Genomic DNA, 24,081 nt, shown 5'->3' on the forward strand with positions numbered 1-24,081 from the left:
TAGCCATGTAAGTCGCTGCTTCCAAAGACACAGGTCCTAGGATTTGGGAGTGCATTTGTGCACTGGGGCACAGGCCCTGCATCAAAACCACTGAGATGCGCAGTAAGAAAGTAGGTCCTTCTCTGTCCTCTTTCAGTCCTGACTATTGAGGGATAAAGTCATATTTCTTGCCAGCATAACTTTAAGGTTTCTCTGATCGTTAGTTTTCTCTGATCATTTTTTTCTTTTTAAACAAAAGAAAGCAGGTGATACTCTAAGATAGACTATGATAACCAACATCCTCTCACTAGGATTTCGTGGCACTTTTTCTCTTTACTCACTTCATGGTCACAATTACCTTCTATTGATGCCTAGTGTATGTCAGGATCCCCACAAGAAACAGACACCCGAATTAGGATATTTCAAGGGAATCCATGACAGAGGCCTGGGTGGGTGTAGGGGAAAGACGAGAGAGTGTGGAAACCTGGGCCTTTATCATGGGCACAATGTGTGTTTATTCTGGAAAACTCGGAAAATACAGAGAACTAGACAGAAGCAAAAAGAAATCGCCTGAATTCCTACCATACAGAGAGAAGGATTATTGGTGATTTTTGGAGTTTCTCCCTCCTTTCTTGTTCTTTCTATAGAAAGGTTCCCTGAAGACTTACCAGAATCTTGTGAGTCTTAAAATTCAAAAATTTGTAGAGGACAATGAAGAAATAGCATGCACAGCTCAAAGGGACTTTCTGCTTTTTAACTGGAACCAGGCTCTGGACAATACTTCTTGCCCTTTGTCCTGTGTTTAAATCTTCCCTTAAGGTTTAAACCCTTAAGACCATTTCGTATTAGAATTGCTTCCATTTCATCATCTCTCCCCTGTTTATCTCCTGATAACTTCCCAGATCTTCTTCTCGGCCCCTTTCAGCTCCCAGGATTAAAATGATCATAAGAACTACTCATTATCACCTACTCTGGCCTGTTTCCTCGGGCACATTAGCTCTTTTAATCCACGCAGTGACCCACTGCGATGGAAGGAGTCTGAAGAAAAGGCATGAGAGAATAATCTTATCTCGCGATGTCTCTAGAACACTTGAAGTGACTCTGGATTCTAAGGTAGCTTCTCGGGAAACTAAGGTCCAGTTGCCTTTCAAACCTCCAAAGTATTAGTATGATTCATGGATATATTTTGTAGCCTTCCAAACTTCTGACACAGTCCAAAACTCTTGGCTGTAAAACCATACTTCCTAAATTCAATCATGTTTCACATCGATTTCCATTTTGAAATTAGAAGTCCTTGCCCTCAAGATATAATAAAAACCACACCAAAGAAAATAGAAAACTTTTCCACCTTAATATTTAAAAGAGAATGATTTTTATACAAAACACTCATTTGTCTGCATAAAGTAAATCACCGCACAGTGACAGCTGGGGTTCAGAGCATGACATTTTTGATTTATGGTTTCTGTAAGGAGAAGTTCAGTTAATGATATTTGTTCTTTTGTCCCTCCCTGACTAGCTGGGTGGTACAGAAGGCTCCAGGGCTGAGGGGAGGTAAGGACCCCAGGCCCAAGCTCCCATCTCACCCATATGTCAATCAGCCTCTGTGCTTGGTGTCTGGTTCTAAATCAGAGACACAAGGGAGGGATGAGTCCTCTGCTATATCTCCCTCAAACAGCCCCTAGAGCCCCATCAAGGTGGAGCTTGGGTCTTAAACAGAAGACACCCAGCCCTCCCTCTGTGCTCAAGACTCAACTTCCCCAGGCCCAGCAGAGCTCGGCAGACAGACCCAGGCCACCCTTCACCTTCACACAGAGCCAGCACCAGGCTCACAGCTCACAGAGAAAGCCCATTTTGCAAAGAACCAGTGGGAGTAATAAACAGAGCCTTGTGATCGATCTTAGAGATGGAGCCAGCAGGGCCTGGGGAGGGTCTGCCTGGGGGCTAGAAGGGTGAGGAAGGAGAATGCTTTGGGATGACACCAGCTTTCTGATGCAATGGAATGGACTTTTCTAGAAGATCTCCTAGGAGGCAGTTTGATGAGACAGAGACCAGAAGTTTGGTTTGGACCTGCCATGTTTGAAATCAGGGTAGCAGAAAAGACTGGGAGAAGAAGTTCTAGGTGATACTTCAAAATACCTTTTTTGTGTGTTATCTCTTTCTCTACAATTCTGCTAGGGGAATGTTGTCAGCTCCATCTTTCACATAAGAATGATGTGTTCATGCTCACACATAGCTGCTAAGCATCAGAGAAGTTGGGACCATAGGGTAGTTGACTTTAAAGTCCCAGCCTTTAAACCATCCCACACTTGCCACATTTCAACTGGACTGGCCAGGGTCACAGACAGAGACTGCTCTCCCACCACCCTGGCCCGAGGGGTCAGAAAGAAGTTGTGCATATATCACCTCTCAGTAGGAGAAAGGCCGTGGCCTGAGCCTCATCTCCCACCCCAGCCTCTTGCTTCCGCAGCCGGTGCACCCAGGCCAGCCAACAGGGATTCTAGCTGAATTCAGGGTTTTCCCTTACAGAAAACAAGGAGTTTGGGCACTGTCAGAGTTAGAAGAACAGAAAGAAAGCTCTGGATTTCACATCAAATGCCCCTTGCCTGGGAAATAAAGATCTAAGCCATCTGGTTATCTTCCAATCTGTCCTTCTCCGGTGGTCTCAGCCTCTGTGCACTGCACCACTCATGCCCTGGCACCCAAGTCAGAGGCCTGGGACTCCACCTTATCATCTCCACCTTCCCACCACCCCAGTCAACAAGTCCCGTCCACCTGCCTCGGAGAGTCTGTGGCCATCCTCTTCCCCGCTCTTCCCACTGCCATGGCCGGTCAGCATCACCGGCCTGTCTCATCCGACCTCCAAACTGCTTCCCACCTGGCCTCCTGCATTTACGCTCCCTACCTCAGCCCCGCCAGTGCTGTATATGCTCCCTCCTGTCTACACTCTCCTTACATCCTGTCTGCACCCTCCTCCGATCCCATCTATACCCTCCTCCAGCAGCATTTCTCAACTCCAATTTACACTCTCCTCCAGTCCTGTCTATACTCTGCTCCATCCCTCTCCATATTCTCTTCCAATTCTGTCCACCCAGTCCAGGTAGAGTGATCTTTCCAAAACACAACTCCAACCATGCCACTCCTGTTCATGGCCCCACCACCACCACCTTCAGTACCCCACCCTCAGTGTCAGCCAGGTACGACCCAGGCCTTGTGACCTCCCCCTGTCCGTGTCTCCAGACTATGACTCCCCTGCACACAGTGATCCAGCCATGCTGGCCTGTGGCTCTTCTTTGCACAGCCCATCCTCTTTCGCACACCTGCAGCCTGTGCCTGACGGCTCTTTCCCCCTTTTTATCTTCAGGTACATGCCTATCAGCCTGGTCATCTTTTATGCCCACGGCCCGGAAGCCTTTCCCAACCTCCCAAGGCAGGCTTACTTCCCCTATACATGGCCTTTCCCTCTCCGCAGTGTAATCACCTGTGTAAGTGCTCATTCCTCTGCACTACGAGATCTTGGAGGACAGGTTCTGGGTCTCGTTCACTTCTGTGTCCCCAGTATCTAGCAATCCCCTGAATTTTTTTAATTTTAATCCATTTATTAAGCTTCTGCTTTGTTCTATGTGTTGATGATGAACAAGGCAGATAAGACCCCTGTCCTCGTGGGGCTTCCAGTTTAGCACAGAGCAAAGAAAATAAACAAATTTAGCATCTAGTAGTCTAAAGCACTCCAAAGAAAACTAAAGCAGTGGCCAGAGAGAGTGCGGTCACTGACGGTTTAGACAAGGTGGAAAAGGAGCCCTCTCTGAGGAGGTGGCCTGTGAGCAGTGACCTAAACACTCAGTAGATCCTCAGTCAAACTTAGGTGAATCACAAATTAACTGAGGGTCTCACAGATTGAAGCCTTTCACTCATTTTTCCAGAAGTCTTTCCCTAGAGTTAATTTTGTTTCAAGTCACAGGCATCCAGCTTGGAGACCTGAGTGGGAGTTTTAATTAACCTAACACACAGCAGAGGGAATGGAAGCCCAAAACCCCAGGAGCCATTTCTGCAAATGGTCCAGGGCTTAGATAATAAAATGGTGCTTTCATTCTATTAATGGGGCAATTGATTTAAGGACCAGGCCCGGTGGATTATTGATCAGTGTTAATCACTGGAAAATGCCAAGTTAATGAATCTAACTGCCATAAGACCCCTGTGGGACTTGGGAAAGGCCAGATAGATACAATAACTTTGTCCCTTTCCACTCCCGCAGAAAGATTTATTTACAAAAATCTAGATTTTTTTCCAGGGGAAAAAAAGGCAAAATATGAATCAATAGGAGTTCAAGTTTCTCCAGCCAAGCTAGACTTGAAACCCCGCCCCACCCCCACCAAGCCTTTGGAACATGCTTCAGCTGCACCTGCCACACTCTATTTATAACTTTTTTAAAATAAACTTTTCATTTTAGAATAGTTTTAAATTATAGTTAAAGGAAAACTGCAAAGATAGTACAGAGAGTTCCTGTATATTGCACACCCAGTGTCGGTTTACATTAACATTGTCACAGAGAAAGGACCAAGGTTGCTATATTACTACTAACAAAAGTCCGTCCTTAATTCAGACGTCCTTAGTTCTTAATTAAAGTCCTTTTTGTATTTCAGGATCCCCTCCAGGACACCATATTACTTTCAGTAGTCACGTCTCCTTAGGCTCTTCTTAGGTGTTACAGTTTCTTCAACTTTCCTTCGTTTTGATGACCTGGTCAGTTTAAGGAGCCACCATGTAGATGTTTTGTAGAATGTCCCTCAGTTTGGTTGTATCTGAAGTTTATCTCATGATTAGAGCAGGGCTTGGGGGAGAAGACCACAGAGGTCAAGTGCCATTTGCATCACTTCACTGGCAGTTGCAGGTGCTATTGAAATGACTCCTCACTGTTGATGTTGACCTTGGTCACCGGCTGAAGTTGTATTTGTCAGAATTCTCCCCTGTAAAGTGACTCTCACTCCCCATTTTTGTACAATTCTCCTTGGAAGGAAGTCACCACGTGTAGCCCACACTTAAGGAGTGGGGCGTTGTATGCCCTCCTGGAGGGTGAAGTAACTCCATAAATTATTTGGCTTTCTCTGTGTGGGAGATTTGTTTATCTCAGTATGAGCTCATGGATATTTATGTTTGCACTTTGGGTTGTAATCCAATATTATTTTATTCATCTTGTTGCTCATTTTGTCCCAACTTTGGCTTTTCAGTTGGCTTCTGTGTCCCTTGACATATCCCTGTCATTAAGGGCTTCTGGTAGGGTTTTGTTGGGGGGGGGGTTTTGTTTGTTTTTTGGTGGGGTGTTTGTTTAAACTCTTCTTCATGACTTTCTGGCCCTATAAGATGCTCAAGGCTTATTTTGTATATATTTTCTGCCCTATCCTTAGAGTTAGCCATTTCTCTAAGGAACCCTGATTCCTTTTATTAGAAAATTCCACATTAATTTCATAATGGGCTGTCATTTTCTTTTGTTTTCTTTATGATTATAAAAGTAAGTCACGTTCATTATGGAAAATTTAGCAAATATATGAAAAAATAAGAAGGAAAGTAAGTATCCCCAATAACTCAAAAAGCAAAGAAAGCCACCATTGACATTTGGGGGTATTTCTATCTGGTCTTTTTGCTAGTTGCTGGTTCTCAAGAAGTCCCTTCTGTATTTCCAGTCTTGATCTCTTCCAGACCAAGGAATGTCACCAGTGGGTAGGGGACTGATTTGTCTCCTTGCCTGGCTTCTGTGGTTGGAGAAGGCAAGTCCTTTCGGTCTTTCTTAGTCTGCTCGCTGGGCCCTTCCCCACTCTTCCCTCCAGCTGATCACAGGTTCAAGAGACCAGGAGTCAGGGTGTGTCCTCCAGCAGACTCTGAGGAGGTGAACGCTTCCTAGTTCTGTGACCTTCACCATGATCATCAACCTCACTTCCCTGTTCTTTACGGATTAAATGAGTTACATAGACAAAGTGCTTTAAAGAGGGCCTGGCAAGCAGCAGGGCGGCGCCTGTGGCTCAGTGAGTAGGGCGCCGGCCCCATATGCCGAGGGTGGCGGGTTCAGGCCCAGCCCCGGCCAAACTGCAACAACAAAAGAATAACCGGGCGTTGTGGCAGGCGCCTGTAGTCCCAGCTACTCGGGAGGCTGAGGCAAGAGAATTGCCTAAGCCCAGGAGTTGGAGGTTGCTGTGAGCTGTGTGAGGCCACGGCACTCTACCGAGGGCCATAAAGTGAGACTCTGTCTCTACAAAAAAATAAAAATAAAAAAAATTATAAAAAAAAAAGTAAAAACTACTATTAATATCATTATAATTATTATTAATAATTCAAAGAAACACATCCCTAATGATGGAAGTCCAGGCTTAGTGTGACAGGCGGACTTCTGGGAGGGAAGTATTTATAAGTAAACTGCCTTCTTCGTGCTGACCTTCTGAAATTGATCTGATCCTTTCTGAGCATCTGACTGCATTAGGAATTCTCTACAGGACCAGCAAAAAAAGAGTTCCTGTGATTTGAGCTGAAAAGAGTCTGCAGTGTAGAGGCAATATTACATTGCAATCAAAAACATGAACTCGAGAGAGCCAGACTACTCTGGTTCAAATTGCAGCTCTGTCACTTACCTGCTTCATTCCATAGGTTATTTTGCCTAATGTAAGGATAACAGTATTTCCTGTCTCACAGAGTTGCCCTGAATACCAAATAAATTCACAAACATAAGAACTAAAAATAGTATTCAGCACCGAGTAGGCACTCAATTACTATTACTATTTTTATTATTTCATCATTCAGGACTCTTTAGGTTGCAAATAACAGAAAAGCCAACCCAGAAGTACTTAAAGGAAAGGGGATTTACGGGTTCATGTGAGTGTCCGTCAACGTTTCATAGAATCATAATTGGCTCTGACTGGGTCATGTGTTCATCCCTGAACCAATCACATGGCTGAGGGCCTCCAAGGATCAGAGGCGGAGGCCTCGTTGATTCATAGGTTTCACCCCTAAAGGAAATCACAGGTGGAAAGGCCAGAAAGCAATGTGTGCTTTTCCTTCAAATTCCTTCCCTTTTCCCTAAAGATGAAGCTTAAGATGAGAAACTTCTGAGGGGTCAAATATTTAGCTGATGGGCCACATGTGGCTCACACCTGTACTCCTAACACTCTGCAAGGCTGTGGCAGGTGGATCCCTTGAGCTCAGGAGTTTGAGTCCAGCCTGAGCAAGAGTGAGGATGTGTCTCTACTAAAAACAGAAAAACTAGCTGGGCATTGTGATAGATACCTATAATCCCAGCTACTTGGGAGACTGAGACAAGAGGATCTGTTGACCCCAAGAATTCAAGATTTCTGTGAGCTATGACACCATAGCACTCTAGAGGGAGTGAAACAGTCTCTCTCTCTCAATATATATGGATATATACATATATCCATATTAGCTGATGGGCAAGTCACAGACAGAAAGAGTAGCTAGCTATGCGCTGATTCTCCAGGACAGGGGAGGGGAGTAGGTAAAGTGAAATTGGACAAGCAGGAAGCTAATCTAAGAATCATTTTCTGCAGCGTCCTGACCTTCTACTTTGTGGAGGAGAATCTCCTAAAATGTTCTCCTCTGGTCTAGGATAAGGGAAATCACCACATTAGAGTTAAGGGTCTTGGGTCCACATGCTGGTTCTGCCATATGACAGGGAACAGGTGGCTTACCTGGCCAGGGCCACCTGTCAATGAGGGGGTTTGTTGTCCTAGAATGGTGTCAGCTCTAGGAATATCTGAATTCCTAACCAGATCAGTAATTGCTCTCTTGTGTGGACTTTTCCTCCAAATAAAGAGACAGTGCATATGCAGGGAGGAGCCCAGTGCGGCCACCATGCATGGTTCAAGCATCAGAACCCAGGACTCAGACAGAGTCAGGCAACCACAGCAGGGGAGGAAGGGAAGACAAGTGCTTACTAGGCCCCAATCTGTTCAAGGCACTGATGTTTCAATATTATCCACGGAGCCTGCTGCCAAGCAGCACAGATGACTGGTGCAGTCACTGGCATGCTATGTAGGGATGATTCCCAGGTGTCTTAACAGAGGCCCATCTGCAGTCTGGGCCTTGTGCCATGTTTGATGCTGGGAAGTTGGGCTTGTGATTGCCACAGTCTCTGGAAGAAGAATTATTAGGCCACCCTCTGAGTGACTTGGTCCATCTGTAGGAATTCTGGCCCAGAACTACTCTTACCTGCTTAAGGAACCCCTCCTGGATCCCAGGCTGGGCTCAGCACACTGCATTATGTCTCCATGGCCCTCCTGTTGCTCCTTAGCATCCGCCACACTGTCTTGTTACCTCCGTTCACCTGTGTGCCTGCGCCACCTGTGAGTAACGGGACTGAGCTCTCTCTAGCACCTAGTGTAGATCTGACACATAGTGGGTGATGAATGTGTGTTGGATGAATGAATGAATGAATGAATTTAGGTCACCCAAAATACCCCTTCTAGCTCAGCATTGTAAAGCAGGAAAACATGGACTCAGTGTGATTTGATACAAATTACCTAGTCTCTCTGGACCTCAGTTTTACCTCCTGTAAAATAGACATAATAATAATTTGTCCTCACATCATGAGACTCTTTTGACAATTAAATGAGATAATGTATACAATACTACTAACTACCCTTATTTGAATGTTCCCTATGTCCCTGGTACAATATTAGACTATACATAAGTATTTAAAGTGATGGGGTATTATTTAATAAATACTCATTTTTTTTCTTTTAAAACTACATTGAATTAATTTGATGAAGGGATGAGTGAACGAACAGATAGAAGGATGTAGCAGCCCTCCAGCAGCAGGGGATGGAGTGAGTGTGGGGTACTGCTGGCTCAGCAGAAGGTTATACCACTTCTGAATAACAATCTTGGACTTCAGAGAGTTCCTGGGTATGAAGGTTTGGCTGTAATTAAAGTCTCAGTACAGTGCTAAATGCCATTTTATTTTAGTTCATCATTAACACTAATGAGATGAGTGGATCACAGACAGCACACATTTTGAGAAAAAGAAAAGCAACATGTGAGCCTGGTGGTTTCCATTTTCACTTCCCCCCTCCCATGCTTTGTTCAATTAAAAGTTTTGAGAAAATATTACAATTACACTCTTTGTCTTTGCAGTAATGAAACATATTAATTTGAATGTGATGAATACAATATTCCACTGACTTTTTTATTCCCTTATCTACAAAAGTTTAAAATAATAGGCCAATTAAATCAGGAGAGAATGCAGGGTTTGCCTGGAGCTTCAATTCAGCAACCTAAGAACTAAAAGAACAAAATTCTGTGACAGTGCTTGGGCCAGATTCCAAACCTTGGCTAAAACTGACAGACACTAACTGATACTGTACAGATGAGGACCAGCACACAGGGTGCCCTGTGTTAGGGATCAAGAGGCCAGGTTCCAGACTCGCCTCTGGCATTTTCTCAGTGACTATTTGTTGGATGGATGGTTGGATGGATGGATGGACGGATGGACAGATGGGCAGAGGGAGGGACAGATGACTGGATGGAATGGACAGATGTATCAAATGACCTCCCAGGGTCCCATTCTTCCCAAAGTAGCAAATTAAGTCTAGTCTGGAGCTGACCTAACCCTTCCCAAACCCAGAAGTTAGATGCAGAACTTACAGGAAAGACCTAGTTCTCCAAACTTGTTATCCTAGAGTCATAAACTACAAAGTATAGAGCTGTCCTGAGCTCCGGCATAGCACCTGTGAGCTCCACTGTAAGCTGGCTTGAGGGCAACCCAGTTAACCCCAGGAAATGCTGGCACTTCCCCGGAAGGAGCTTCCAGTTTAGAAGAGGGACATCTTAGAGCAGGCCTTTGAGGCTGATCCATGGTCCAGCGTCTTCCTGAGGACTTCCAGAAGGTTTCCCACTTCCACATAGTCCTTAAGGCATTAACCCCAGCTTGTCACTGCGTCATTTCAGGAAGTCTGTGGATACAAAAACCCTACAATCTCTAGTACTTTGTCCTCCTCCGTTCTGTTCTCTACATTGCAGACATTTGAAAACACACATGAATATACGCACAGGATGTTATTCCTGTTTTGAAAATCCATTGTTGCCAGGCTAGACAAATCCGTGGCATGACTCTGCATGGCACGACCCCTCAGTGCCTCCCAGCCTTATCTGTCCCAACGCCACCTCCACCCCTGCCCACACTGGCCTTCAGTTGGTTCCCACACACCTCCTCCACACTCAGGCCCCACGTGGCTCAGGACTGATGCACATGTCATCCCTTTTGATTTAAGTGTTCTTGCCCCATCTGCCATCTAGTTAATGCCTTTTTGGTCTTCATCTCTTACCGCAGCATCACTTCCTCAAGGAAGGCATCCCTGATTAAACAACCCAGACCACTCCAGTTTGGGTTGAGCTCTGGGTATGACTTGTCACAGCTTAGAATCATGTATTTGTGCTATTAGTTGAGTCGTATCTGTCTCCTCCAATAGGTCATTAGCATGATAGCCATTGATTTCTAATCATTGTATCTCTAATGTTTAGCACAGTGCCTGGCTCATAATAGATGCTTAATAAATATTTGTTGAATGAATGAGTGAGTGAATGAACACAGGGCTAATTCAAGAGCTTCAGCTCTTTCTCCTCCACTACACTGCTTCTATTTTTGGATTTCTTAATTCTCAAAGCACTTACTTTGTGCTAGGGCATTATGCAGAGAGTTTAGACAACTAAAGTTTATCATTATCCTCAAGCAGTTTACAACATTACAAGACAACATAACAAGAAAAAGACATAAAAATACACATAATGACACATAAATGACAATACGGTAGGTCACGTGCTACAGTAGATGAAAATATGAGCTTTAGTGGAAGCAAGGGGGAAAAAAAATCTTCCTACTCCACACTGCAGAGGCTTCACAAAAGAGCTGTTCTCTAAGCTGAGTCTGAAAGGGAAGACATTGGCCAAGAAATTAAGACATTGGGTGGGGGCTGCATTCCAGGACATAGGACCAGCATATGGGAAGGTTCAGGGGCAGCAGCTGGCATGGGAGAAAAATGCAAGTCACCATGATGACTGAGTCCTACATGGAGCCTTGGAGCCGTGGGCCATGAGGCTGGGGAGGCAGGTAGGGTCCAGTCACAGAGGCCCTTCAATGACAGCTAACGATGGCAGCTGCCAAGGCTGCATAGAAGGAGCTGGCAGGGTGACTCCTGTGATTTTGAAGAACTCCCTCTGAAAGCACTTTGGAAAAGAGGTGCCCACATATTTCAAATAAGGGACTTCCTCCCCTGGGGTGGCTGATCCTCTGTCCCCAGACTGTCAATCAAACTCTTTCGCAGAACCCAAGCTGTCTTTTCCAAAGGGTGCTTAGTGGCTGACCTTGCCTATTCGTTGCGGGGAGAATTTAATTTCAGGATAGAGAATTTAAAAAATATATATATGGAAGATTAAGCTGTGTAATCAGCTGCTGCTGAGAGTTGAAAATGCAATAAATAATAATAGCATTGAGAGCTGTTTTTAATAACTCAACAGTGTAATTTAGCCTTGGCTTCTTAGAGCATATTTAAAACATGTCATAATGTGTCTAATGGCAAATGCCTCATTGCCAGCCTCTGAAGACAAATGTCTTCCCAGGAGGGAGGGGGGTGGGAAACGGAGGAGAAATAGGAAGATTTGATTGCAAACAGGGTGTAGGAAGGCCAGCATTGTTCATTCTGACACTACTAATTCAAAATGTGTGATCGTTTGCCTAGGCAGTAGGTTTCAGTTAGTTTATCTTCAAGGGCAGAGCAGATTAATAGCAAAAACATGGCAAAGGAGATATTTATAATTTGTAAGGTAATAAGCTGGATTCAGACCCTGTGGATCATTTTCATGCAGCCTATACTCTAATTACACATTATCCTTGTCTACCTGTTATAACAGTAGGTCCCCAGGGAACTGCTACCTTGGCAGCATTTGTTTTACTTAGTTGAGTTACTAAATATTCACAAAACATTAAAATTTGTTATTTAAAAGTGTGTGATGAATTCTAACTTTTGGTAATCCAGAAGTGCTCCGCCTCAACATTAGTCCAAATTGGTAGGATGGACCAAGAATCCTCCCCTCACAGTTAAAATGAGATGAACTTTGGAGTTAGACAGACTTGAGTTCAAATTCTAGTACCACTTACTAGCTGTGACCTCTTGCAACTTACTTATCCTGATTTGTTCAATGAGAGTGATGATGATAATGTTGACAATGACAACTAATATTTACGGGTCAGCTATTGCATTATCTCCAACATAACAATACAATGAGGTTTATTATAACACCCACTTGACAGATAAAAAAACTGAAACTTAGAGAACTTAAGCAACTTTTCTAAGACATAGAGCTAGTAAATAACTGTTCTGGGACATAATATCAGTTCTGTGTGACCTCAGAGTCCTGCTATACCAGCCTATGCTGGTAAACTTGTACAGTTTGGGGAAGATTTGAGAAAATAAGTGTATAGTTTCTGGCACATAATGGAAACTTTGTAAATGTCTCTTGAATTGAAGGACTAAATTTATTTTCCTTTGTTGTGTCCTCTCTGGAAAGATAAAACACTTATTTCTTTGCAAATCTTTATTAATGTTTTTGTCACGTTATAAATTGTCCAAGTCACTCCGCAGCTCTCCAATGCCTCGGGTTTTTAATCAGTAACATAGGAGTAGGGGAGAGCTCTTGCACACGCTGCCAGTTGTGTCAAAAATTAGTAAAAACAAAACTTTGGAAAACAGTTTGCCAGTACTTAGTAAAGTGGAAGATGAACATACCCTGTGATGTAAGAACTCTATTTCCAAGTGTACTTGCTCAAGCAAGCTGTCTCCATCTCTGCACTATTGACATTTTGAGACAGAGTCGTGTATTGTATTGTTGTGCAGGGACTGTTCTGTGCACTGTGGGGTATTTAGCAGCATACCTGGCCAGGAAGAAAAGAATGTAGGAAAAAGAAGGAAGGGAGGGAGAGAGGGAGGAAGAGAGGAAGGAAGGAAGGGAGGGAGGGAGGGAGGGAAGTGAATTCGTTCATTTAAATCCACAGTCTTGATTACAAATGTGCGTTTTAATTGGAATTTCTGTTGAAATTCCAACAGAGCCTGGATCCCTCCTGAGAAGCAAAGGAGATAAAAACTGAAATATGTCAGAGGATATTTAAATGTCGTTACTCACTGGCTTTATTTACAAATAGCTTTCCAGCGACAACAGTTAAATTTTGCTCAAACCAGCAAATGACTAGGCTGACAGTCGACAGGAACACTGTGCACTCATTAATGAATGCGCGCATTATTCTTCCCTGCCAGGAAGCATCCATTCCTGTTCTCCTGCCTGTTTTAAGCAGAGAGATCTACATCTCCACCTCCTCAGCCTGGAACTGCAGGCGGGGAGGAGGCTGTTGATGACATGCAGAGTGAAAACTTGAGTCCTGGGAACGCTGGGGGCTGTGGGTCCTGAAGTTCATCCCAAAGGACATGGAATTCTGAAAACAGGGTTTAAGATCCTTCCAATATTGACTTTCTGAGGTCCTTGGAATAATCCAGTGGTTCTCACCCTATCTAATGCCACAACCCTTTAATACAGTTCCTGTGGGTTGAGACAGGTTGAGAACCGCTGGACTAATCTATCATGAGGGTGTTCCAAAAAGCAAGGGGAAAACCCAGGAAGCTTCTCTCCATTTGTCAACCCTTCCCCCTAGTCTCCATGAGCTAAGGATAGAATCAAATGAGCACACCTGGCTTTGAGAGTTGACCCCTAAGGGAGACTGGGGGACTGGGGGGGTGGAGAACCAGTCTGGTCAGGTTACATGGAAAGCCAGTTAGAGGATGAGACCTCTTCGAAATGGTGTCATTCTGAAAGACAGGCTTCTAGCCAGATGTACTGAAGTGCTTTTTTTTCCTTTCAGCATCTGTCTAAAATTGTTCTGTATACCCAATGTACGCGGTACTATTATGAAACCAATTTACAATCCCTCACATTTTCATATGAAGAATAGATCACAACTATGGCCCAGGATGGGAGGGGAGGAGGGAGGTCAGATCGAGGGAGGGCAAATGATGGGATCACACCTACGGGCATATTGCAAGGGTACATGTTGGATCCATTAAGTATAGAGTATAAATGTTTTAACACAATAATTAAGTAAACGAGATGAGGTATATATTAACTTAATTCTATAAGTTTTCCTAATTCTATATGAAATCAGCACATTGTACCCCATAAATGCATTAATGTATACATGATCTATGTGTTTATGATTTAATATAAATAAATAAATAAATAAATAAAATTGCTCTGTAAGGTGACACCAGTAAGAACATCACTGGTTGTTGTGATGACTGAGATAAAGGAGAAAGCTCTTGCGGACAGTCCAGCATACACAGTGTTCCCTGTATGGAAAATGCAAATACCACTTACTTTCCCTCTCTTTGCTTCTGCTTTCTTATCTGTAAGGCAGAAACGACTAGTGTTGTATCCTAATCCAAAAGTTGAGTATGAAGCGTGGCACGGTCTTTTTCCACAAATATTTATTCAGAAACTACAACATGCAAAGAGATTTAAAAAGTTAAACAGAGGGCGGCGCCTGTGGCTCAGTGAGTAGGGCGCAGGCCCCATATGCCGAGGGTGGCGGGTTCAAACCCAGCCCCCGCCAAACTGCAACAAAAAAAATAGCCAGGCGTTGTGGCGGGCGCCTGTAGTCCCAGCTACTTGGGAGGCTGAGTCAAGAGAATCGCGTAAGCCCAAGAGTTGGAGGTTGCTGTGAGCCATGTGACGCCACGGCACTCTACCCGCGGGCGATACAGTGAGACTCTGTCTCTACGAAAAGAAAAAGTTAAACAGAACTTTGCGACGTAAAAATCCTGAAAAGTTTTGACATTGTGAACTTCCTAATGTTAAGACCAGGGGTCCTCAAACTACGGCCCGCGGGGCACATGAGGCGGTGTGATTGTATTTGTTCCCATTTTGTTTTTTTACTTCAAAATAAGGTATGTGCAGTATGCATAGGAATTTGTTCATAGTTGTTTTTTTTTTAAACTATAGTCGGGCCCTTCAAAGGTCTGAGGGACAGTGAACTGGCCCCCTGTTTAAAAAGTCTGAGGACCTCTGGATCCATCGATGCTGTCTAGCACGTACACAGAGCTCAGGTGGACCATGAATATCTGAGAAAGGAGAGAGGGAGGGAAAACAGGGAGGGAGGGGAAGGAAGGAAGGGTGTCATTGTTTTATTATTACACAATTATCATCATCATTATAAAACTAATTTAAACAAACCCAGCCTGTGCCCTCAAAAGGGCACCAAGATAAAGACGAGGCTAAGAACGCAAGAATAATTTTCCCATTTTGACCTGTGATGGGAATAGTAATGATTTTCTCTCTGAATCATAACCATCTTGCAGTTAAATAATTTGCTTTCTGGTAGAATCAGAAGCTCTGAGATGGTGCTCTGCGGAATTCGTTCATTTCTTTCATGCTTTCTAAAGAAAAGAAAACTCCAAATGCAATTATTTGCAATATTTTTATACCAACTGCAAAAAACAGTCTAGAAAATTAGGATCCTACCAAATGAGTTTATCTAAATGAGGGTTAGGCCGTACCTTACCAGGAGAACCACTCAGAAAGCCCAGACACCAGCAGCGAGCCCTGAGAGTCAAGGGAATGTGGATGTCGCATTGCACACGTGTTTCCAGTCAGCCACCAGCATTGCTCCAGGCTTGCGGGACATGGCGCCACAAGGCCCCTCTCTTTACTCCGGGTTACACCCCAACAAGCAAGCTGAGAACAGCAGAAGTAGTGAGCTAAAACAGAATTTGATTTTGTAATTGCCAGGGGCAGACACTCAAGTGAGATTTAAACCACAACAAATCATACCCAGCTAAAAACGTTTGCCTAGAAGGAGGACTTGTGGCTAGAGAACTGAAGTTCAAGCACCCAGCAATTTCCAAAGAAAGTCTGATTCTCTTTGCTAAAATAGTTATTCCTTCCTCTTCGCAGATCCAAACCCCTAATCAATACATAATGTCTATGACTTCTCCAGGGGACCCATCTGATTATTGTCCACTTGAGCTTATGAATCATAATAGTGATAATGATACTGACACAGTTCTTTCTATGAATAGCTACTATTTGATAATTCATTTCAATTACACAACAACTCTCTGAAGTAGATACTCAGACTATCTCTGTTTTACAGGTGAGAAAACTCAGGCCCAGAAAGGTTAAGTAACACAACAAAAGTCACAGAACTAAGAGGGCGCAGAGTTCAGAGTCTGGCCCAGAGGCTGCACTTTAGAGCCCTGCGCCAGACTGGTTTTCACTGGATGTCTCTCTTTTTTTTTTTTTTTTGGAGCACTGGATGTCAAAGACTGTGCTCAGCAGGTTATGGGAGTATCGTGCTTCATTACTGCAACAATCTCGTGATGTGGGTTTAAATGTTATCCTAGGTAAGGAAACAGGCTCCAAAAGTTTAAGTGACTTGTCCTGGTCACACATTTAATAGGTGGCAGAGTTAAAATTCAAACCCAGGGACTTTTGTTATCAGTGTGACCATCTTGGTTTCCAAGACTTCGGAGGAACCTGAAGACCATGGCCAGTGTTCATTTGTCAAGATGTGAAGGCTTAGATTGGAAACCAGCCTTTTTTTGGTGTCTAGATGGAGCAGAACACAAGTTGGGAATCTGGTACATGAGATCAGCTAAGCGTCCCTCCACCCATCCTCACCCAAACAGAACTTCTCACAAATGATCAAGTCTTTGTTTCTTTGTGGCAAATCAACTTAAGGTGGGAGGATGCCCACTAATATTGACAAGAATTGAGGATGGCTAAGAAAGTGAATATTATTGGCCAAAAAATAGTAATTTCAGACAAAATACTGAGAGAAGTGTCAAAATTTGTACAGGCTCACATCTCCAATGCAAACATGTTTACTTCACAATCTATGTGGAAATAGTACAAAGTAATTTGTGAAATAGATTCCACAATGCTCCAGTTAGGGCACAAGTTTCTCTTTAAGTCAAAGATGGAACTTTAGAGAGATCTAAATGTGAATTACATGTAGCAGGAAGGTTTGCACAGAAACCACGTGACTCTGGATGGAACTGTGATATGAGAAAAAGGCAGGTTCTCTAATAAACAGTTCCCACAGCTCTCACAAATGCCACACCACAGACTCGCCTTTCATTAGCTAGACACATGAGGAGAGCATGGCATTTGAGGCAGATAGACTTGGACTTGATACTCAGACACCCACTCCTAGAAGGCCTGAATTTCTTTCTTAGTTTCTCAAGGATGAGAAATGACACTTCAAAAATTGGGGGAAATAGTAGGTAAATCTTTCTGGTTGCCATGGAGGTGACTCACGTGAGACACAGATGTTCCTAAAGTTCAAGGTTGGGAGACAATTGGAAAACGAACTTATCTTTGAGGTCAGAATTCTTAGAAGAATTTAAGTCTTTACATCAGTGGTTCTCAACCGTCCTAATGCCGCCACCCTTTAATACAGTTCCTCCTGCTGTGGTGACCCCCAACCATAAAATTATGTTCGTTGCTACTTCATAACTGTAATTTTGCTACTGTTATGAATCATAATGTAAATATCTGATATGCAGGATGGTCTTCGGTCACCCCTGTGAAAGGGTCATTGACCCCCAAAGGGGTCATGACCCACAGGTTGAGAACCGCTGCACATGATAACGGCAAAGCAGCAAGTGGGAACACTCGTTCCTGGCATCATTCATTCCCAGAAATACCAGAAAGCAATGAGAGATTAAATCTAATTCCTACCACCTGGCCTTGCATCTAACAGATGCTCAGGATTACCTGCTGGTGGAACTAAACAGGGAATGTTGTGTGTGAGGTAAAATAGGGCAATAGATGCAAATGTGGAATGGAAGCCTGGGAAAGTGCCTGAGACCACAGCATCTGCCTGGAGCTCACATCTGGACCAGGGAGCACGCCTGAGCCAAGGTGGGGCAGCCAGGACCAGCACCTTCCCAGAGCTGCTGGAGAAGAAGCAGTGGAGAGAGGGGAAGGAGGAGGTCAAAACCAGAAGCAATACAGGCTAGACAACAAAGCATTAATTTACTAGAAACTTGGAAGTCTCCCTGCTTCTAATTTAGTGCCTCGTGACTGGGTATGCTAATGCCTAAAGTCCCACCAAGCCCAGTGGACTGAGTATTACACTTGCCAGGGCTGCAGAGGGGAGGAAACACATCGCCAGGCAGGGAATGTGTCAGGTTTTCTTATGGGCAGATGGGATGTAGAATGGCAGTGTGGTATCCTGACAAATCAGTGGCAATGGCGAGTGGGAAGGAACACTGATTTCTAGCATTTGCTGATTTCCCTGGTGTAAACACTCCTACTCTGCCTGATTTCAAGCTACCACAGATTTATCAAACACCTGGAAGATTCCCTGCATTGTTAGCACTGAGCTTTCACGAGCTGCTACAGGCCGACTCCAGGACACCACTGCCCAGACACCCTTGAAATTGGGGGTTGACACATAGGACTGAGAAGAGAGCTGCAGAGCAGAGCAGAGAAGATCTGCTGGAGTCTCACTCAGATATGTAGACTATGTCTTCCCTTTCACAAAGACGGAAAGGAGGGAGAGACCGGTATTCACTTTACTGTTGTTTTAGATCCACTACACACATACAGGGGAGAAAACGTCAAGAACAGGGTCACCCTCTGACCTCAGGCCCTCAGTTCTCCTCTCTAGAGGACAGGAGATAAATTCTCATTTGTCAGTGTACCCTTCTGAAAATATTTTGTGTATATACCAGCATGGCGTGGTATGTGTGTGGGTGCGTCCCTTTTCAATATTAAAATGGTAATATACCAAACAACTTATTTTTTTCAATTAACAGTACATTTTCGGTATTCTTCCAGGAAAAGATGCATAGCTGTGCCGTATTATGCTACGTAGCACTCCTTTTATGTATGCATTATAATTTCTTTAATCAGTTTTCTCACTGATGAGCATATAAGCCATTTCAGTCTTTCATTGTTATCAGCAAAGGATGCAATGAACAGCCTTGCACATATGCAGGCATCCCTACAAGTAAAATTTCTGTGCATAAAGTTTCGGGAACAAAGAGAATATACAATTTTTATTTCTGAGTTTACATTCCTACCAATGATTCCCGAGAGGACCTTTTCCCCACAGTGTTGCCAACATAGTCCATTCTCAAAATCTGACACCAGCATTTTTTAAGTGCCTGCTCTGTTCTTACTGTTTTCATAGGTTCTCTTGTTTAAGGTAAGTTTATTCACAGAAAGGGAAACTGGGAGATCCAGGAACTTGCCCAAAGATGGGTCTCTGCGGCGCTAAGTCTCCAGTCTTCCCTTTTCTCCATGCTAGACACCTTTCACCACCAGGCTCACTGTGGACGTTTCAGAGTAGAAAGAGGGTGAAGTTTCCCCCAGCGCCCAATATTCTAGGACACAAGAACAGCATCACTCTTCTGCTTTCCTGTGTTTTGTTTTATTCCCAGAAGATTTGCTCATTCAGGGCTGCCTGATGATCACTTAGCCTGACTGCCCATTAATAATTTCTGATACTGATAGAAAAGCCTAAAGACAAATATAACTTTATGCTCAGTCCAGTTTATAATAACTTCCCCGGTGATACAGTTTCCCAGGATACTTCATGACACCAAAGCAGGGACCACCTGTGTTCCAGCAATCAGCTTGCCTGGTGCTTCACTGGGGAAGGGAAGAAAAACTGTTGGGGGTGGGGGGTTATCATCTCTCAGTCTAGCTGAGATCTAAAGCAGTAAGTCCAGCAAGCCTCTTCCTTTATGTCTTTGAAATGGTCTATACTAACACACATTCCCCTGAGTTGCCAAGAGAATATGCCACGAGATGCTGCCAAAGATGGCTACACTCAGCTCGCAGAAGTTTGGGGGTTGATTAAACCTTTGGAGAAACCGCCTTGGGAAAAGAGGAAATAAAAGCAGAGATTACTGTGAGACACGGAGATTGCCAGCTAGGGGTAGGGAGAGGTGGAGGGAGCGGGAGGCGTGGAAGGCAGGGAGGGAGAGAGAGAGGTGAGGAGGCTGGTAGAAAATAAACCGTGCACGTTTAGGAAGCCAGGCTCGGAAGGAGGTTTCCAGGCTCTCAACGCCCGCCCGGCGTCCTGCGGGCTCGTCCGGGTCCAGTGAGCATGTGGGCGGAGGGCGAGTCCGAAGGGCTGCAGACGCTGGGAATAGTGGTGGTGGTCTGCTCCTCTCTGAAACTTTTGCACTACCTGGGACTGATTGACTTGTCAGACGGTAAGCGAGCCCTCGAGCTTCCCCGTTTTATACAAATGTGTTTTCCGGCTTGGTCCTTGCGAAAGTCCTTTAGAAAATGCACGGAAAGCGGCGCCGAGACCCAAGAGATTTGAAAAAACCGGGCTACCACAGCTTAGCGCTGCTCCCCGCCTTCCTCCCGCCGCCCCAGTGGTGCGCTGTCCGTGGTGCTGAAAGCGCAGGGCGGGTCCGGGGGGAGAATGGAGGGAGTCGGGGTCTTCCAGCCCTGGGTGCATGTGGGTCTTGATGGATTATTAGCTGTATGAGACCAGCACAAGTCATCTGAACTCTCTCTGAAAGTGTTTGATAAGTATATTGTTGGTTGAAACCACTTTCAAAAGTCCTTATGTTGACTTTAAAAGTACTTGGGAAGATTCCATTGGGATAAAAACCTTTGTAAAACGCTGATCTCAGTGTGTGTCGATTAGAAAACGTTTAACAAATGTCGATTTCTTTCCCCCCTTTAACCCCCATCCCTCACAAGAATCTTTGTTTTAAAAACCACCTCCTCATCTGTGACTTAGCTCCATTCCTTAATGACAATGTAGTTATAAACCCAGGTGAACCACTCTGCTTGTGATTAGCAAGTTAGCAGTTTGGTTTCCAAAATAAAAGGAGCTCAAGAGTTTTTTTTTCCCCCCTGCATGAGATGTTGTTTCAAAAAGAACATAGTTTGTCTATATGATTTTATCACATAAAATTAGTCTCCTGGAAAGATTCCAAATTTGGCAAAGAATGGATTATACAATACCAACTTCTAATAATGTACCTTTGATGTATATACAATGTTTAGTCAATGTACATTCTTTCATAACTGCATGGAGGAGATGGCATTTCTAAGAGGCATGTGACTAAAGCAAATGGCATGCATTTACAGACAAGGACTAGGTAAAAAGTCAACCAAAGCTGAGCTAGACCAGAAACTGAAGGACAATGTGACATGGTTGGATAAGCCCAGGACTAAGAGTCAAGAAATCTGATTTCTAGCCATGATCTGTCTTGGTTTAACCTTGAGCAAGTCATTTTTTAAAAACCTGGGTCTCAATGTTCTTGTGATGATTTTCAATCTCTGCTCCATGGAATTCTAGAGTGACCCAAAGGTTGCTTTGAATTCAGTTTTATGGGTGGGGATGATTAGCCAGACTATGAGCTCCCTCAGCTCCACTTCAACCAGACCAGCTCAGCTTTAAGATACATATTCTTATCAGTTCTATGTATATTAGCCCCTGTCTATAAGGGTGTGTTGGCTTTAGCTAAAATTTAGTGAATCTATGATTCTATGACCTTGCTTCCAAGGTTGAAAGCTGAGCATGTTCAGAAAGCTTTTCTTTCTAAAAAAAAACACCTGAAATCTAACACTCCGGAAGAATAGTTCTGCTTGCACATAGGGACTTTTCCTGGCCCTTAGTCCCTTTGATATGCTCTTCCAAAGATCCAAACTCCACTTGCCAATCGGTAACAACTGAGCAAAGCCCTTGTTCTTCACTGGATTCCAAGAGAACACATTCTATCCCTGCTCAGAGATTTAGCAGCTACCCCTGAGGTTACAAATTAATGCAAGAATTTCCTACTTCTTCATAAGGCTAAAAGTGCAATAGAAATATTCCCCTGATCTTCCTTTCTATATCATAAGCATCTATCTCCCTTTCACTGCTTTAGCTTTCGGTTTTATTATCACAGAGAATATCAATCATTCATCTAATGTTAGAGTAATGAGGAGATTTAAGGTGAAAATTAGGGAACATATGTTTAAAACTACTTCTGGGAATCTAGGTAAAGGAAGAGAAGGCTATTAACATTCAGTCAGCCCCTACCACGTTCCAGGTATAGCGCTAGGTGCTTTTATTTACACAAGCTAATGTAACCTCCAAAATAACACTCTATGGGGAAAAATTTACATAATGCTGGAAGGTAGATGTCATTATTCCTTTTACATAAGGAAGAATACAGATTTAGAGAAGTTAAATAAAATTTCCAAAAATGCAGCAACAGCAAAGGTGGTGGTGTTTGTCTCTAAAATTTCACCCTCTGTTCTGTACACCAAGTACCTCAGCAAGTAAGCTAGTTCCAGATGGAACCTATGGTCTGCCATTGAGTCTACACCACACGTAGGCTCTTTTGCTAAGGCCTTCACCATATGGTTCAAAACACCATGTTAATGTGTGTGTGATATGGGAAACTCTGTTCACCCATTCGAGTACTAAGGAGAGAACACCACCTCCTACTAAATACATCGGGAGCAGTGTGATGCAGTCATTCTAAGGAGAGCAGTGGAACATCTCCGAAAAACCCATCTGTAGTCTTTCTTAGGATTATGGTCTTATTTTTGTGTTATTTTTCAGGAACAAATTTGGAATAGTACAGAGAACGTGGGGCCCAGAGTCAAAAGAGCAGGGTTTCAATCCACTCATCAGTGTGGGATGTTAGGCAAGTCCTTTCTCCTCCCTACCTTTCACTTCCCTCATTTGTAAAATAGATAAATGAGAATGATAGTTTTATTCATTTCCTAGGCCTGCCATAACAAAATGGGTGGTTTAAAATAAGAGACATTTATTCTCCCACAGTTCTGGAGCCTAGAAGTTCAAAATCAAGGTGTTGGCAAACTCCCCTAGAGTCTGAGATCTCCAGAGAAGGGTTTTTTCTTTGTCAATTCCAGCTTTGTTAGCTCCAGGTATTCTTTGGCTTGTGGCAGCCTCCATCTTCGTATGACCAAACTTCCCCATGTGTCTCTATCTTCATATGACAATTTCTTCTTCTTTTAAGGACACAAGTCATACTGAACCAGGGTGCACCTCTATGATCTCACCTTAACTTGAATGTATCTGCAAAGGCCCTGATTCCATATAAGGTAGTTGGAGTTCAACCGGTCTTTGAAGGAGACACAATTCAATTCATAACAATAGCAGTAAAGCTCTTTTGGTTGTTATGAGGATTAAAGGAAACGACATATGGGAAATGTCATGCTTTTTACCTATAACATAGCACGTGCTTCATAAATTCCTTATTCTTTTTTGGCCTTAGATCATGCCAATCAAAAGAATGCCCTGGTCATCAGAGAAAACAAGCGAAACCCGTGCTTTATGCCTTTGGTTAAAAATCCTTCAGTCCTCTTGGACAGTATAATTCTTCCTTTTGAATTTCCAAGTTTCCATTGACGCTTCCAGGGGTAGGAATCCTGGGATGACTTTATCTCTGTACACGAGGTCATCATGTATACGCGGCCTTCACTGCCAGGGCTGGCTAACCAACAAAGCTCATCAGCATGCCCAGCAAAGAGAGGCTAACAGGGGCTGCAGAGAGGAAAAGATTATGGCAGAAGCATGGGGGAGACAGACAGCAGCTAACACTGCCCCCCAGGAAAGTTCTGAGAGCACTACTAGTTAATACTCTGCCTCTCTTCTCACCTTGTGCTTGCTGAACCAACATCATGCAATCTTGCCCTCACCAGGTGATAGCACTCTGTCCTCAAAGGGTCATGTCTACAGGTAACTTCAGAAGTGATTCACAGTTCCAGGTCAACATCTACTGAGGCAGTGAGATATATAATCAATGTTTCTCAAAGTAGGTTTTCCTGCTGCCATATCTTGTATCTGTCTTAATATCAAGTAACTGTGGTATGCCTCTGACTGTAGCTTGTTCATGAAACCAGAATGTCATGAGATAAGCAAGAATCACAGCCAAAAATAGTGACAATTATAATAACTTGAAAATTTTGTGGGGAAATCACAAGAATCCAGGTGTGTTCATTGGGGGTTTTAGAGTCAATTTTCTATGCATTCTAAATTGCAAGAAACATACAATATTACTTTGGAGGTTT

At 43.7% G+C, this 24,081-nt stretch overlaps 1 protein-coding gene across 4 annotated transcripts in view; it reads left to right on the top strand.

Annotated features, from left to right (window-relative positions):
• The window catches only part of KCNIP1 (potassium voltage-gated channel interacting protein 1), a 396,149-nt gene that overhangs the window by 312,158 nt on the left and 59,910 nt on the right, over positions 1-24,081 (top strand). The window contains exon 1 of one of the 4 annotated variants that reach the window (XM_053567055.1): positions 20,185-20,246. The exons of the other annotated variants lie outside the window; for them this stretch is intronic. The gene's annotated coding sequence lies outside the window, so the exon portion shown is untranslated. Of the gene's footprint in view, positions 1-20,184; positions 20,247-24,081 lie in introns of those variants that run through there. 4 annotated transcript variants of the gene reach the window in all.

Source organism: Nycticebus coucang, chromosome 17, assembly GCF_027406575.1.
Source record: "Nycticebus coucang isolate mNycCou1 chromosome 17, mNycCou1.pri, whole genome shotgun sequence".
NCBI lineage: Eukaryota > Metazoa > Chordata > Mammalia > Primates > Lorisidae > Nycticebus > Nycticebus coucang.